At 54.9% G+C, this 14,792-nt stretch overlaps 6 non-coding genes across 6 annotated transcripts; all 6 read left to right on the top strand.

Moving 5' to 3' along the window:
* The first annotated feature begins 4,061 nt into the window (after nt 1-4,061).
* On the top strand, nt 4,062-4,252 carry LOC148637899 (U2 spliceosomal RNA). Its single transcript, XR_015931171.1, has one exon. It is a non-coding gene; the product is annotated as a U2 spliceosomal RNA (small nuclear RNA).
* A 6,037-nt stretch (nt 4,253-10,289) lies between these two features.
* Nucleotides 10,290-10,479, top strand: LOC148637898 (U2 spliceosomal RNA). Its single transcript, XR_015931173.1, has one exon. It is a non-coding gene; the product is annotated as a U2 spliceosomal RNA (small nuclear RNA).
* An 847-nt stretch (nt 10,480-11,326) lies between these two features.
* On the top strand, nt 11,327-11,517 carry LOC148637897 (U2 spliceosomal RNA). The gene has a single exon (XR_015931165.1). It is a non-coding gene; the product is annotated as a U2 spliceosomal RNA (small nuclear RNA).
* Nucleotides 11,518-12,364: 847 nt separating this feature from the next.
* On the top strand, nt 12,365-12,555 carry LOC148637896 (U2 spliceosomal RNA). Its single transcript, XR_015931164.1, has one exon. It is a non-coding gene; the product is annotated as a U2 spliceosomal RNA (small nuclear RNA).
* An 847-nt stretch (nt 12,556-13,402) lies between these two features.
* LOC148637895 (U2 spliceosomal RNA) lies at nt 13,403-13,593 on the top strand. The gene has a single exon (XR_015931233.1). It is a non-coding gene; the product is annotated as a U2 spliceosomal RNA (small nuclear RNA).
* An 847-nt stretch (nt 13,594-14,440) lies between these two features.
* Nucleotides 14,441-14,631, top strand: LOC148637894 (U2 spliceosomal RNA). Its single transcript, XR_015931232.1, has one exon. It is a non-coding gene; the product is annotated as a U2 spliceosomal RNA (small nuclear RNA).
* Nucleotides 14,632-14,792: the final 161 nt, after the last annotated feature.

Here is a 14,792-nt window from a genome sequence, read left to right as displayed (position 1 = left end):
TTGATGAGGGGGAGGGGTGTAGTAATGTTACGAGAAGGTTGCCTGGTGGGGGGGCGGACGAAGGTGAGGGTGTGATGAGTGAGGATGGAGATGGTAGTGAGAGTGATTGTGGTGTGTCTGGTGTTGTGGCTGGGAAAGCTAACAAAGACAGGACCAAAAACATACAAGACAAAGGAAAGGGTAGAAAGAAAAAGAAGGTGTCCCAGAGGCCAAAGATTCCTGAGCCCACAGGGGACGCTCAGAAACGTGAAAGACCAGTCTCTAGTGAGGACAGTGATTTTATTGAAGGGAAAAGAAGCAAGGAGGAGGAGATGGCCTGGCTTATTGATTTCGACTCATCCCTTCAAACTGTTAATGTTCAAGGTGAGGCAGTTGGCGGTTTAGCTAAGGAAGGGGACAAGGGGGAGGAGAAGGGTTTAGAAGGGGATAAGGTTAATGAGGGGGAGGGAGATGAGGGAGGAGGGGAGGGGGAGGAGCTATCCAGATCTTTCGTAGAAGAGACAAGTTTAGAGACACATTCCCTGGAAGGATTAAGTATTTCTTCTTTCATTAATATGAGTCCAATTAGTTCTGTAGAAGGTCAAACTCCAGAACCAGTTTTTGAGGCAGAAGGTTTTGGTGAGGTAGATACCTTAAACAGCCCAAATGGATAATTTATCTGTATGCACCATAAATGTAAGAGGTCTGAGAGGGCACAGCAAGAGGATTGCTGTCTTCGATTTCCTCAAGGGTTTAAAGGCAGATTTTTACTTCTTACAGGAAGCCCATGTGAAAAGTGATGAGGATAGTAAGAGATTTACCAAAGAATGGGGGGAAGGTTTCTCAAAATGGAGCATAGGAGGAGTACACTCCGCAGGAGTGGGTATTCTTATTAGTAATAGTTTTTTTAAACTAACGAATCATTTTGTGGTAAGGCCCGGAAGAATACTTGTAGTAGATGGCCAGTTAGGGAAGGAAAAACTAAGACTAATTAATGTATATGCCCCAGCGCAAAAAAGGTTGAGAAGAGATTTCTTTCAGGAGTTAGAGCCCTGGTTTATGACAAACAAAAGAATTATTTTAGGGGGAGATCTTAATGAAGATTTGGATGGGTGTAAGACGAAAGGAGCCAAGCAGCTCCTCTCTCTTTTTGAAAATTACGACTTGAAAGATAGCGCAAAGCAGATCGACGGTGGAAGAGGGCGTCCCACGTGGAGTAATAGCCAAGGTAAGGAAAAAAGGCTAGATTACATCTTGCTATCTCCATATTTTAAAGTGAGTGCTTTGAAGATTATACCAGCATGTTTCTCGGACCATGATGTGGTTAAAGTAGAGCTGGATGGTGGAAAGATTAGTTTTGGGCCGGGGTTTTGGAAATTAAACACAGAAATTCTGGTGGAAGAGGAGTATAAAAACTTAATAGAGACAAATTGGAAAAAATGGGAAGCCAGGAAATGCTTGTTTGAATCAGCAATAAGATGGTGGGAGAATACAAAAAAGAGGATAAAGAGCATATCAATCCGATATTGCAGGAAAAGGAGGAATAAGGAAAAGGAGGAGTTTGTTAAATTACAACAAAGATTGAATGATTTGTATGAAAGGAAGAATGGTGGCGTGCATGTGGGGAGAGTGGAAATTTTAAAAGCTAAAAACGATTTGAAGTGCTTGTATAAGGAAAAAGCGAAAAGGTTTTTGTTTAAATCAAAGTGTGATGTCTTAGAGATGGGGGAGGGTAACTCCTCAGCCTTATTTAGAGCAATAAGGAAAGACCAAAAGAAGATGAACTTTGATGGTGTACGGGGGAATGATGGGAGTGTCACTGAGGACCCACTGGAGATGGTAAGGGAGGCTACCAGTTATTACAAAGATCTCTTCAAGAAAGACTTAATAGTGGGGAACACTGAAGGGTTTTTAAATAAGCTTCAATTAAGAATAGGAGAAGGAAGTAGAGAGGGTTTAGAAAAGGAATTAACTTTAGAAGAGGTAGAGCAGGCTTTATTTAGCTTGAATAAAAAAAAAGTGCCAGGAATTGATGGACTCCCAAAAGAATTTTACGAGACCTTTTGGCCTTTAATTAAGTATGCTCTCTTTGATGTTTATAAGGAAATTCTTGAAGGGGGACAATTGGGTGTAACCATGAGGACCGGGGTATTGTCCTTGTTGTACAAGAAAGGGGATAAAACTTGCCTTGGAAACTGGAGGCCGGTCCAGTTGTTAACAATGGACTATAAGGTTTTAGCGAAGGTCCTTTGTATGAGACTAAGGAATGTATTAGCTGAGGTTATTAGAGATGACCAGACATGTGGAGTTAAGGGACGAACTTTAATTTGGAATTTGTTCTTGATTAGAGACACTATAAGCTGGGTGGAAAAGAGACACCTACCGCTTATTTTACTAAGTCTGGATCAAGAAAAAGCGTTTGATCGGGTAGATCACAACTTTTTGTGGCAGGTTTTAGAACGGTTTGGGTTTGGAGGGAAGTTTATTGGATGGCTAAGACAATTGTACACAAATGTTGGAACCCGAGTCAATATCAATGGATTTATAGGGGAGTTGATTGCTTTAGAGAAAGGAGTCAGGCAGGGGTGTCCGCTGTCACCTCTGTTATATGTACTGTGTTTAGAACCTCTGTTAGAAGCAATCCGGTCAAATATGGAGATAACAGGGATTACAATTCCTGGTAGCAGGGGTCAACAAGCCAAAGTCGCTGCTTACGCAGACGATTTAGTTTTGCTGTTAGATTCAGACAGAGGGGTACTGAGGGCACTGGAGGTCTGTGATCTTTTTGGGCAAGCATCAGGTTCAAAACTCAACATAAAGAAAAGTAAAATAAAATATTTTGGTATTTGGGAACATAGGACAGAAACTCAAGGAGGGCTAACATTAGAGTCGGGACCTATTAAGGTATTAGGGGTAAGTTTTGACACACAGGGATCGGCGCATTTGAATTGGAGTATAAAACTGAAACTCTTAAAAAGGAAATTAGGTCTGTGGAAAAGTATACATTTGTCTCATATGAGTAAGATTGTAGTTGTTAAGACGGACATTCTTTCGAACCTGATTTTTTTAGCATATGTTTTTCCGTTGCCTCCGACATTCAGAAAAGAGCTGGTTAGAATGGTTTTTAACTTTATTTGGAACAATAAATATGAATATATTAAAAGGGTTGACATGTATAGGCCAGTGGAAGAGGGAGGGAGAGATGTACCTAACATCCCCCTTAAATTGGATGTTTTCTTTGTGACGAGTTTATGCAAAGCATTGCATTTTGAGGTTGCACACAAGAGTCAATATTTTGTAATACTTTGGTTTAATTGGGTCATGCCACATTTGAGAGCTGTGTCAAATTTAACCCCAAAAGCAGAAGATTTACCTTGGCATTATGAACATGCCAGAACATGGCTTAAACAACACCCAGAAGGGAAAGAGATGCCGGAGTGTTTACAGCACAAAGCACTGTATAAGAAAATAAATACAAGATCTGACAGTGCAGTAGTGGGGAAAAAAAGGGAGCACTGGGTGAGGGTTCAACCACAAGGTTTGGAGGGACAGTACAAAGACCTTAACTGGTTGGGGGTCTGGAATCGCCTCCCAGTGAGGGAGGTAATGTACAAAAGAAAGTTAACCAGGACAAAGCGTTGTCCATATGTAAACTGTGGGAAGCTCGAAACGATAAGACATGTGTTTTGGGAGTGTATGGTGGCTAGACGAGTGTGGGGGGAGTGTAAATGTATGTTATTAAGCATTTTTTCTAATTTTGTGTTGTCTTATGAGAAAATAATGAATGCCTGGAAGGGAACGGAAAAGAAGATGACAACAGATTGGGTTTTGTGGATGGTTATAAGTGTGATAAAGCATTTTATTTGGAATGCAAGATGTGCCCAGGTTAAAGGGGATGTGAAAAGAAGAGATAGAGAAATCATTTGGGGAGTACGTCATGAACTCAAAAGAAGAATGAAAAGAGACATACTGAGATGGAAATTCCATGCGGCGAAAGACAAATGGAAGGGACTATTTCTGTGTTTTCCTGAGTTAAACACGTCTTGATTGTGGATTTGTGAATGGTATGGCCTGAATTATGAGTCAGTTTTGTATTTTCATAATAAAAAACAAAAAAAAATCTGTTCTTATCAGTTTAATATCTGATACGTCCCCCATCGGGGGACCACATATTAAACGGATTTTTGGAACAGGGAGCTGGATCAGGAGCTTGCTCCGTCCTCTCCACGCATCGGCCCGGTATTGCAGCGCCTCCGGGAGCGGTGCACCACCTTCTCTCAGCGGTGAAAAGACAGACGTAGGTAGCTAGGTAGCTAGCTAGCTAGCGAGCGAGCGAGCAAGCAAGCGAAGTGGACTGGAGCTCCTTCTTCTCGGGTCTCGTCCCTCGTCCCCCATCTGTGTGTCTCTGTGTTCTGTCTCTCTCTCGCCCTCTCGGTTCCCGTGCTCCCTCTGTGCGCTTTCCCGCGTCTCGACTCTCTGGGCAAGCAGGCCGGCCCCCTTTTCGGCTCCCGTGCGTTTTCCCTCCAAAAAACTTAGGTTTTTCAGCCTTTTCCCAGGGAGGCAGGCGTGGCTTGCTTGCTTGCTTGCTTGCTTGCTTGCTTGCTTGCGTGCGTGTCCGTCCCCGTCCCTGCAGGCGGGCCCCTTTCGACAGCTGGGCGTTTTCCCTCCAAAAAACTTAGTATATCCACCTTTTCTTTCTTTTTTTTCGGCAGGCAGGCAGGCAGGCGTGTGTGCGCGCGCGTCCCCGTCCCTCCCTCCCTCCCGAGAGAGAGCTGCCCCTTGCCTCTGCCCGCAGGTGCTGGCGCTCGGCTTTGGCTTGCAGCCGGTTGGGCGCAGCTGCTGCCGGTGGGAGGGGCCTAAGCTAAGGAGGCCGGGCGGCTGGCGCCCCCTGCGGCTGCGGTCGTTGTCGGGCCGTTGACAGAAGATCAAAGAGCAGGGCCCCCGCCCGGGACTGGCAGGAAGGCAGGCGGGCAGGCAAGAGAGAGGGGGAGCAGAGTCCCGCGGCAGGCCTCTGGCTGCAGGGAGGCCGGCAGCTGCGCGGGTCCCGGGCTCCAGAGGAGTCGGCCTGCGCCACTGTGCGCCAGCGGAACGCCCGCGCGTCGGTCCGCGCCTTTGTGGGCATCGCTTCTCGGCCTTTTGGCTAAGGTCAGAGGTCGAGGGAGAGAGGATCGAGAGGACAGCTTTGCGTCGACACGTTTGGATTGCCTGGATTTTGGACCCGGATTGCTTTTGGACTACGATTTTTTGCCTTTGGACGTCGGACTTTTGATTTTTCACCCGGCTTTGCATTCCGTGGCTGTTTTGGTGGCCGAAAGGCTGCCCAACCATGGCTGCAGGGCCTGGAGAGGCGAGGAGGGCTGGGAAGGACCCCAGCATTAAGTGGACTCTCCGCTTCCGCTGGAAGCCGGAGACGGCACCACCTGGAAGGGAGAAGTTCGAGGATGACGTCCTGTTTGGAGCTTTGGGGCTGAAGGCATCAGAGATCTTGTGTGTGCAGGGGAACCAGCCACAGAAATTCATGGACACCACCTTCATCAGCGCCGATATCCACAAGAGAATGGTAGGGAAATGCACTGAGATCATTAAGAACGGCGGATTTCCGGAGTATGAGTGTGGGGGACTGCAGAGCGACAGCAAGAGGTGGGTGGTTTTGCACATGTTCGATCCATTTGTGAAAGACGCCGACGTGAGTACCTTCCTAAGCAGGTACGTGGATGTGAAGGCGGGTCCCTTGGGGCTCAAGGACACACGTACTGTGTGGACGGGAAAACGTCGGTATCTGGTGGAGTTGCGGCAGGACAAAACAGCAAAGGACGGATACAGCCACCCACCAGGCACATTCGCCATCGGAGGAGGTAGGGGGTACATGTTTTATTGGGATCAGCCTGACTTTTGCAGGAGGTGCCGGGCCTTCGGACACCGAGAGGGGGCATGTACGGCGGAGAAATGTGGCAAGTGCGGCTGTCAGGGACATCAAACCAGAGAGTGCAAGGTGAAAGAGTGCTCTTTGTGCGGGGATAGAGGCCACCTGTTCCGGCAGTGTAACAAGAGGGGCACGGCCACGGAGGAGGCGGCCACGAAGAAGGCGGCCACGGAGAAGGCGGCCACCGAGGAGGAGATCATGGAGGAGGCGGTCAGAGAGTGGATGGCGCAGGAAGACGAGGCTAGTGAGGGGGAAGGCCGGCCGAAGGGTAGCAGACCCCCTGGTAAGGGGGAGAAGAAGGGAGGAAGACAGGGGAGAGAGGTGCACCAGGGAGAAGAGGACGGAGAGCGACCAGGAACGTCGTGGGGCTCCGACGTGGAGCAACTGGAGACGGCGCAGGGAGGGGACGGTGAAAATCCGGGAACATCAGGAGGAGCAGACGGAGGGGCCGGAACCTGGGCGGAGGTGGTGAAGAAGGGGCGCCCCCTGAAGGACGGGGGAAGAACTGCGACACCGACACCGACGCCAACAGAGGAGGAGGGGATGGTAATCCTGCAGGGCGCAGGGAAGAAGAGGAGGTCAAAGAGGCAGAGGGCGGAAAGGCGTCAACAGGAGACGCAGGAAAAGAAGAAGAGGACGGCCGAGGAGGAAGGCCAGGAGGAAGACCCGGGAGACTTCGCAGACTCTGAGGGGATGGAAGAGGAGGAGGGAGTTTTGACGGCCTCGAGTGACTCCGAGGCCGAAAGCACCTCGGAATCTCTCCCCCCAGGGCAGGGGTCAGGGGCGGCAATGCTGGCCGTCTACTCAGTGGCGGCCAACGTAACGGACGATGGCAGCCCCGTAGTCTACTGCCAGCCTGAAACGCCAACTCCGGAACGAGAGTCCCCGGACAGCCGCGTGGTCCACTTTATGGACACAGAGGATGGCAGCTCGGAGAGTACAGCAGGGACGGCGAGCTCACCTGATTCCAGCCGATCGGAGGGAATGGAGAGTGACAGCCCCCCTCAAGACCCGCCATGACCCTCACAGTTGCAACAGCTAACGTGAGGGGTCTGAGGAAGCAGGAAAAAAGAGTGGCAGTGTTTTCCTACCTGTCTCGAAGGTATCTGGATGTGATCTTTCTGCAGGAAGTCCATCTCAAGGACCTCGACGACGTGAGGACCCTTCAGAGGGAGTGGAGGAAGGGTCCTTCGTGGTGGAGCGTCGGAGGGGTGAACTCCTCTGGTGTGGGTATCCTGTGCGGCTTGCCAGGGTTCGCCGCCCAAACAGTCAGCTCAGTAATTCCCGGACGTCTGCTGGTGGTGGACGGAACCTGGAGGGGAGTGAAGATAAGGCTGGTTAACGTGTACGCCCCAGCAGACAGAAGGCAGCAGGGCTCCTTTTTGAAAGACCTGGAGCCCGTGCTGTACACCAATAGAGAGCTGATTGTAGGCGGCGACTTTAACATCGACCTGGGAGACCCGCACGGCCAGGGAGTTCATCTGTTGAGGTCCTTGATCGCGGATTTTGGCCTTCGAGATGGGTTTAAGAACGTTGCACACCACACCTGGGACAATGGAAGAGGGAGTTTTCGACGCCTCGACTACATCCTCTCTACTGTGAAGTGGACAACGCTAAGCAGGCAAGTGACCCCTACCTGGTTCTCGGACCATCGGCTGCTCACGGTCTCCTTCGGTGTTGAGGACCCGCGCTTCCAGGCTGGGTACTGGAAGCTGAACAAACAAGTTCTTCACGAGGAGAGATACCGAAGGAAGATCGAGACAGTGCTGAAAGACCTGGAAAAGAAGAGGGAGCTTTATAGCTCTGCGGTGCACTGGTGGGAATCGTGCAAACAGACTCTCGCAACGGTCACCAGGCGATACTGCTGGATCCGGCGGAGTCTGGAGGAACGCCAGTGCGCCCAGCTCCAAGAGGAGCTGGAAGCACTGTATGAGCAGCTGAACCAGGGGGGCGCCTTCGACGGCGAGAAGATCGCCAACGTCAGGAGCCTGCTTAGGGAAAGGTGGCTGCAGAGAGCAAAGAACTTTCTTTTCAGGCTGCGGGGAGTTTGGAAGGAGGGAGAAGAACAGTGCTCACCCCAATTCTTCAGCGCCGTGAGAAAGCAGCAGGAGCGCTGCTGCTTCGAAAGTATACGGCGCGAGGATGGGACTGCAGCCACAGACTTGCCCGGGATGCTGGAGTGTGCCACAGGGTTCTATACAGCCTTGTTCCAGGAGAAGGAGATCGACGCCAGCATCAAGGAGAGGCTCCTGGAGGGTGTGGAAAAGGCGGTAGACGATCCCGCCTCGCTGGTTGGGCCTGTGACGGGGGCGGAAATAAAAACAGCATTGTTTGGATTGAAGAAGGGAACCGTCCCTGGAGTAGACGGCCTACCAGCGGAATTCTACCGGACCTTCTGGGATCAACTAGAGCCTTTTCTGGTGCAGGTTTTCAATGAGGCCCTGGACAGCAATGAAATGGGCCTCTCTATGAAGACCGGCGTCGTGACTCTGATCTACAAGGGAGGAGACAAGGCGGACCTGGGAAATTGGAGGCCGATCCAGATCCTGTGCACTGATTATAAGATCTTGGCCAGGGTGCTGGGCGGCCGTCTGAAAACGGTGATGCCGGCGCTGGTCGGGGCGGACCAGACATGTGGCGTGGCAGGCCGGAAGATCAGCTGGACCCTGCAGCTGATCCGGGACATCATCGCCTGGGTGGAGGACAGAGGCCTGCCGCTCATGCTGGTGAGCCTAGACCAGGCAAAGGCGTTCGACCGGGTCCATCATGGGATCCTGTGGGCACTCTTGAGGAAGAAGGGTCTGCCTGACGTCTTTGTCAGGTGGATTGAAGCGCTCTACAACGGCGCTGCGTCCCGGGTAAGAGTCAACGGAGCAGTAGGGAGGAGGATTCCGGTAAGGTGTGGTGTGCGACAGGGATGTCCACTCTCGCCCCTGCTGTACGTTATCTACCTCGAGCTGCTACTGGACCCTTTACGGAAGGACACTGGAGTGGAGGGAATTAAAGTGCCAGGTGGAGGTGGGCAGGAAGCTAAAATCGCGGCCTACGCGGACGACGTGACGCTCTTCCTCAGCTCTGACAGGAGTCTGGGGAGAGTGTTGGAAATCGTGGAGGCCTACTCCAGAGGCACCGGCGCCCAACTGAATCGCGCCAAGAGCCTGGTGAAGCTTTTTGGAACCTGGCCGTACGTACCGGAGGTCGCCGGAGGACTGAAACAAATAACGGACCCGGTGAAAATCCTGGGGGTCCTATTTCACACCTTGGACCCCTCAGGACTGAACTGGGAGGCCAGGTTCCGGAAGATCAAGCAGAAGCTGGGCCTTTGGCAGCAACGATCCCTGACGTGGATAGGGAAGGCGCTGGTGCTGAAGGTGGAGATCCTGCCCTTGCTTCTCCACCTGGCAGTAGTGTACCCCCTACCCGCAAGGAGGAGGAAGGAATTGGTGAGGACAGTTTTTACCTTCGTGTGGGGCCACTCATACGAACGGATCCGCCGGACAGACATGTGTAGACCTACCGTGGAAGGAGGCAGAGGGATCCCGAACTTCCCAGTGAAGTTGGACTGCGTGTTCGTCGCCAACCTGTGCGTCATCCTGCACGGTAACCCGCCCCACCTGTGCGGCCGGTTCGTGAGCCTCTGGCTGGCAGCGAGTATGAGACACCTGGTCGCCTGGAAGAACACGACCCCGAAGGCTGAGCGGCTCCCACTGCACTACCGTCACGCAGTGCAGTGGCTGCGGGCACACCCAGAGGTACGGGACAAGGAAGTAGCGCTGAGCCATAGGAGGATGTATTTGGTGGTCACAGCACTGGACAGGCCAGCGCTCCTGGGTGTGCCCAGTGACATCTGGCAGCAGGCCCAACCAAAGGGTCTGGACAACAGACTAAAAGATCTGAACTGGCTTGGTGTGTGGGGTCGAATGGCGGTCAGGGCCGTCATGTACTCGCACGGGCTGGCAAAGAAGAGCCAGTGCCCGAGGCACGGCTGCACAGGGGAAGAAACCGTCAACCATGTCTTTTGGGAGTGCGGGTTCGTGCAGAGGGTGTGGAGGTCCAGCCAGCACCTGTACGCACAGGTAGGCCTGGGGTCCCTCCTGACGCTGAACACAGTGATGAAGGGCGTGGCTGGTTCCCGAAGATGGAACGCGGCTTTTCTGCTGTGGCTCCTGATTAGCCTAACCAAGCTCCATGTATGGGACGCAAGATCAGAGCTGGTCAAACATGGGGTGGAGAGGTCAGTGCCGGACATTCTGAAGCGTGTCAAGAGGGACGTCTCACGGAAGATCCGGTGGGACGTCCTCCGATGGGGATTCGCCGCGGCACGTGAACGATGGAAGGACTTAATCACATGGGTGTAAAGGTGGAGGGTAAAGTAAACGTTTAAAGCACTGTTTTTACTGATTTCTAATAAAACATAAAAAAAATCTGTTCTTATCAGTTTAATATCTGATACGTCCCCCATCGGGGGACCACATATTAAACGGATTTTTGGAACAGGGAGCTGGATCAGGAGCTTGCTCCGTCCTCTCCACGCATCGGCCCGGTATTGCAGCGCCTCCGGGAGCGGTGCACCACCTTCTCTCAGCGGTGAAAAGACAGACGTAGGTAGCTAGGTAGCTAGCTAGCTAGCGAGCGAGCGAGCAAGCAAGCGAAGTGGACTGGAGCTCCTTCTTCTCGGGTCTCGTCCCTCGTCCCCCATCTGTGTGTCTCTGTGTTCTGTCTCTCTCTCGCCCTCTCGGTTCCCGTGCTCCCTCTGTGCGCTTTCCCGCGTCTCGACTCTCTGGGCAAGCAGGCCGGCCCCCTTTTCGGCTCCCGTGCGTTTTCCCTCCAAAAAACTTAGGTTTTTCAGCCTTTTCCCAGGGAGGCAGGCGTGGCTTGCTTGCTTGCTTGCTTGCTTGCTTGCTTGCTTGCGTGCGTGTCCGTCCCCGTCCCTGCAGGCGGGCCCCTTTCGACAGCTGGGCGTTTTCCCTCCAAAAAACTTAGTATATCCACCTTTTCTTTCTTTTTTTTCGGCAGGCAGGCAGGCAGGCGTGTGTGCGCGCGCGTCCCCGTCCCTCCCTCCCTCCCGAGAGAGAGCTGCCCCTTGCCTCTGCCCGCAGGTGCTGGCGCTCGGCTTTGGCTTGCAGCCGGTTGGGCGCAGCTGCTGCCGGTGGGAGGGGCCTAAGCTAAGGAGGCCGGGCGGCTGGCGCCCCCTGCGGCTGCGGTCGTTGTCGGGCCGTTGACAGAAGATCAAAGAGCAGGGCCCCCGCCCGGGACTGGCAGGAAGGCAGGCGGGCAGGCAAGAGAGAGGGGGAGCAGAGTCCCGCGGCAGGCCTCTGGCTGCAGGGAGGCCGGCAGCTGCGCGGGTCCCGGGCTCCAGAGGAGTCGGCCTGCGCCACTGTGCGCCAGCGGAACGCCCGCGCGTCGGTCCGCGCCTTTGTGGGCATCGCTTCTCGGCCTTTTGGCTAAGATCAAGTGTAGTATCTGTTCTTATCAGTTTAATATCTGATACGTCCCCCATCGGGGGACCACATATTAAACGGATTTTTGGAACAGGGAGCTGGATCAGGAGCTTGCTCCGTCCTCTCCACGCATCGGCCCGGTATTGCAGCGCCTCCGGGAGCGGTGCACCACCTTCTCTCAGCGGTGAAAAGACAGACGTAGGTAGCTAGGTAGCTAGCTAGCTAGCGAGCGAGCGAGCAAGCAAGCGAAGTGGACTGGAGCTCCTTCTTCTCGGGTCTCGTCCCTCGTCCCCCATCTGTGTGTCTCTGTGTTCTGTCTCTCTCTCGCCCTCTCGGTTCCCGTGCTCCCTCTGTGCGCTTTCCCGCGTCTCGACTCTCTGGGCAAGCAGGCCGGCCCCCTTTTCGGCTCCCGTGCGTTTTCCCTCCAAAAAACTTAGGTTTTTCAGCCTTTTCCCAGGGAGGCAGGCGTGGCTTGCTTGCTTGCTTGCTTGCTTGCTTGCTTGCTTGCGTGCGTGTCCGTCCCCGTCCCTGCAGGCGGGCCCCTTTCGACAGCTGGGCGTTTTCCCTCCAAAAAACTTAGTATATCCACCTTTTCTTTCTTTTTTTTCGGCAGGCAGGCAGGCAGGCGTGTGTGCGCGCGCGTCCCCGTCCCTCCCTCCCTCCCGAGAGAGAGCTGCCCCTTGCCTCTGCCCGCAGGTGCTGGCGCTCGGCTTTGGCTTGCAGCCGGTTGGGCGCAGCTGCTGCCGGTGGGAGGGGCCTAAGCTAAGGAGGCCGGGCGGCTGGCGCCCCCTGCGGCTGCGGTCGTTGTCGGGCCGTTGACAGAAGATCAAAGAGCAGGGCCCCCGCCCGGGACTGGCAGGAAGGCAGGCGGGCAGGCAAGAGAGAGGGGGAGCAGAGTCCCGCGGCAGGCCTCTGGCTGCAGGGAGGCCGGCAGCTGCGCGGGTCCCGGGCTCCAGAGGAGTCGGCCTGCGCCACTGTGCGCCAGCGGAACGCCCGCGCGTCGGTCCGCGCCTTTGTGGGCATCGCTTCTCGGCCTTTTGGCTAAGATCAAGTGTAGTATCTGTTCTTATCAGTTTAATATCTGATACGTCCCCCATCGGGGGACCACATATTAAACGGATTTTTGGAACAGGGAGCTGGATCAGGAGCTTGCTCCGTCCTCTCCACGCATCGGCCCGGTATTGCAGCGCCTCCGGGAGCGGTGCACCACCTTCTCTCAGCGGTGAAAAGACAGACGTAGGTAGCTAGGTAGCTAGCTAGCTAGCGAGCGAGCGAGCAAGCAAGCGAAGTGGACTGGAGCTCCTTCTTCTCGGGTCTCGTCCCTCGTCCCCCATCTGTGTGTCTCTGTGTTCTGTCTCTCTCTCGCCCTCTCGGTTCCCGTGCTCCCTCTGTGCGCTTTCCCGCGTCTCGACTCTCTGGGCAAGCAGGCCGGCCCCCTTTTCGGCTCCCGTGCGTTTTCCCTCCAAAAAACTTAGGTTTTTCAGCCTTTTCCCAGGGAGGCAGGCGTGGCTTGCTTGCTTGCTTGCTTGCTTGCTTGCTTGCTTGCGTGCGTGTCCGTCCCCGTCCCTGCAGGCGGGCCCCTTTCGACAGCTGGGCGTTTTCCCTCCAAAAAACTTAGTATATCCACCTTTTCTTTCTTTTTTTTCGGCAGGCAGGCAGGCAGGCGTGTGTGCGCGCGCGTCCCCGTCCCTCCCTCCCTCCCGAGAGAGAGCTGCCCCTTGCCTCTGCCCGCAGGTGCTGGCGCTCGGCTTTGGCTTGCAGCCGGTTGGGCGCAGCTGCTGCCGGTGGGAGGGGCCTAAGCTAAGGAGGCCGGGCGGCTGGCGCCCCCTGCGGCTGCGGTCGTTGTCGGGCCGTTGACAGAAGATCAAAGAGCAGGGCCCCCGCCCGGGACTGGCAGGAAGGCAGGCGGGCAGGCAAGAGAGAGGGGGAGCAGAGTCCCGCGGCAGGCCTCTGGCTGCAGGGAGGCCGGCAGCTGCGCGGGTCCCGGGCTCCAGAGGAGTCGGCCTGCGCCACTGTGCGCCAGCGGAACGCCCGCGCGTCGGTCCGCGCCTTTGTGGGCATCGCTTCTCGGCCTTTTGGCTAAGATCAAGTGTAGTATCTGTTCTTATCAGTTTAATATCTGATACGTCCCCCATCGGGGGACCACATATTAAACGGATTTTTGGAACAGGGAGCTGGATCAGGAGCTTGCTCCGTCCTCTCCACGCATCGGCCCGGTATTGCAGCGCCTCCGGGAGCGGTGCACCACCTTCTCTCAGCGGTGAAAAGACAGACGTAGGTAGCTAGGTAGCTAGCTAGCTAGCGAGCGAGCGAGCAAGCAAGCGAAGTGGACTGGAGCTCCTTCTTCTCGGGTCTCGTCCCTCGTCCCCCATCTGTGTGTCTCTGTGTTCTGTCTCTCTCTCGCCCTCTCGGTTCCCGTGCTCCCTCTGTGCGCTTTCCCGCGTCTCGACTCTCTGGGCAAGCAGGCCGGCCCCCTTTTCGGCTCCCGTGCGTTTTCCCTCCAAAAAACTTAGGTTTTTCAGCCTTTTCCCAGGGAGGCAGGCGTGGCTTGCTTGCTTGCTTGCTTGCTTGCTTGCTTGCTTGCGTGCGTGTCCGTCCCCGTCCCTGCAGGCGGGCCCCTTTCGACAGCTGGGCGTTTTCCCTCCAAAAAACTTAGTATATCCACCTTTTCTTTCTTTTTTTTCGGCAGGCAGGCAGGCAGGCGTGTGTGCGCGCGCGTCCCCGTCCCTCCCTCCCTCCCGAGAGAGAGCTGCCCCTTGCCTCTGCCCGCAGGTGCTGGCGCTCGGCTTTGGCTTGCAGCCGGTTGGGCGCAGCTGCTGCCGGTGGGAGGGGCCTAAGCTAAGGAGGCCGGGCGGCTGGCGCCCCCTGCGGCTGCGGTCGTTGTCGGGCCGTTGACAGAAGATCAAAGAGCAGGGCCCCCGCCCGGGACTGGCAGGAAGGCAGGCGGGCAGGCAAGAGAGAGGGGGAGCAGAGTCCCGCGGCAGGCCTCTGGCTGCAGGGAGGCCGGCAGCTGCGCGGGTCCCGGGCTCCAGAGGAGTCGGCCTGCGCCACTGTGCGCCAGCGGAACGCCCGCGCGTCGGTCCGCGCCTTTGTGGGCATCGCTTCTCGGCCTTTTGGCTAAGATCAAGTGTAGTATCTGTTCTTATCAGTTTAATATCTGATACGTCCCCCATCGGGGGACCACATATTAAACGGATTTTTGGAACAGGGAGCTGGATCAGGAGCTTGCTCCGTCCTCTCCACGCATCGGCCCGGTATTGCAGCGCCTCCGGGAGCGGTGCACCACCTTCTCTCAGCGGTGAAAAGACAGACGTAGGTAGCTAGGTAGCTAGCTAGCTAGCGAGCGAGCGAGCAAGCAAGCGAAGTGGACTGGAGCTCCTTCTTCTCGGGTCTCGTCCCTCGTCCCCCATCTGTGTGTCTCTGTGTTCTGTCTCTCTCTCGCCCTCTCG

The sequence above is a fragment of the Lepisosteus platostomus genome, unplaced genomic scaffold (genome assembly GCF_059453375.1).
Source record: "Lepisosteus platostomus isolate fLepPlt1 unplaced genomic scaffold, fLepPlt1.hap1 Scaffold_105_H1, whole genome shotgun sequence".
NCBI lineage: Eukaryota > Metazoa > Chordata > Actinopteri > Semionotiformes > Lepisosteidae > Lepisosteus > Lepisosteus platostomus.
The sequence above is the reverse complement of the archived record's forward strand: the minus strand, read 5'-3'. Positions and strand labels throughout refer to the sequence as shown.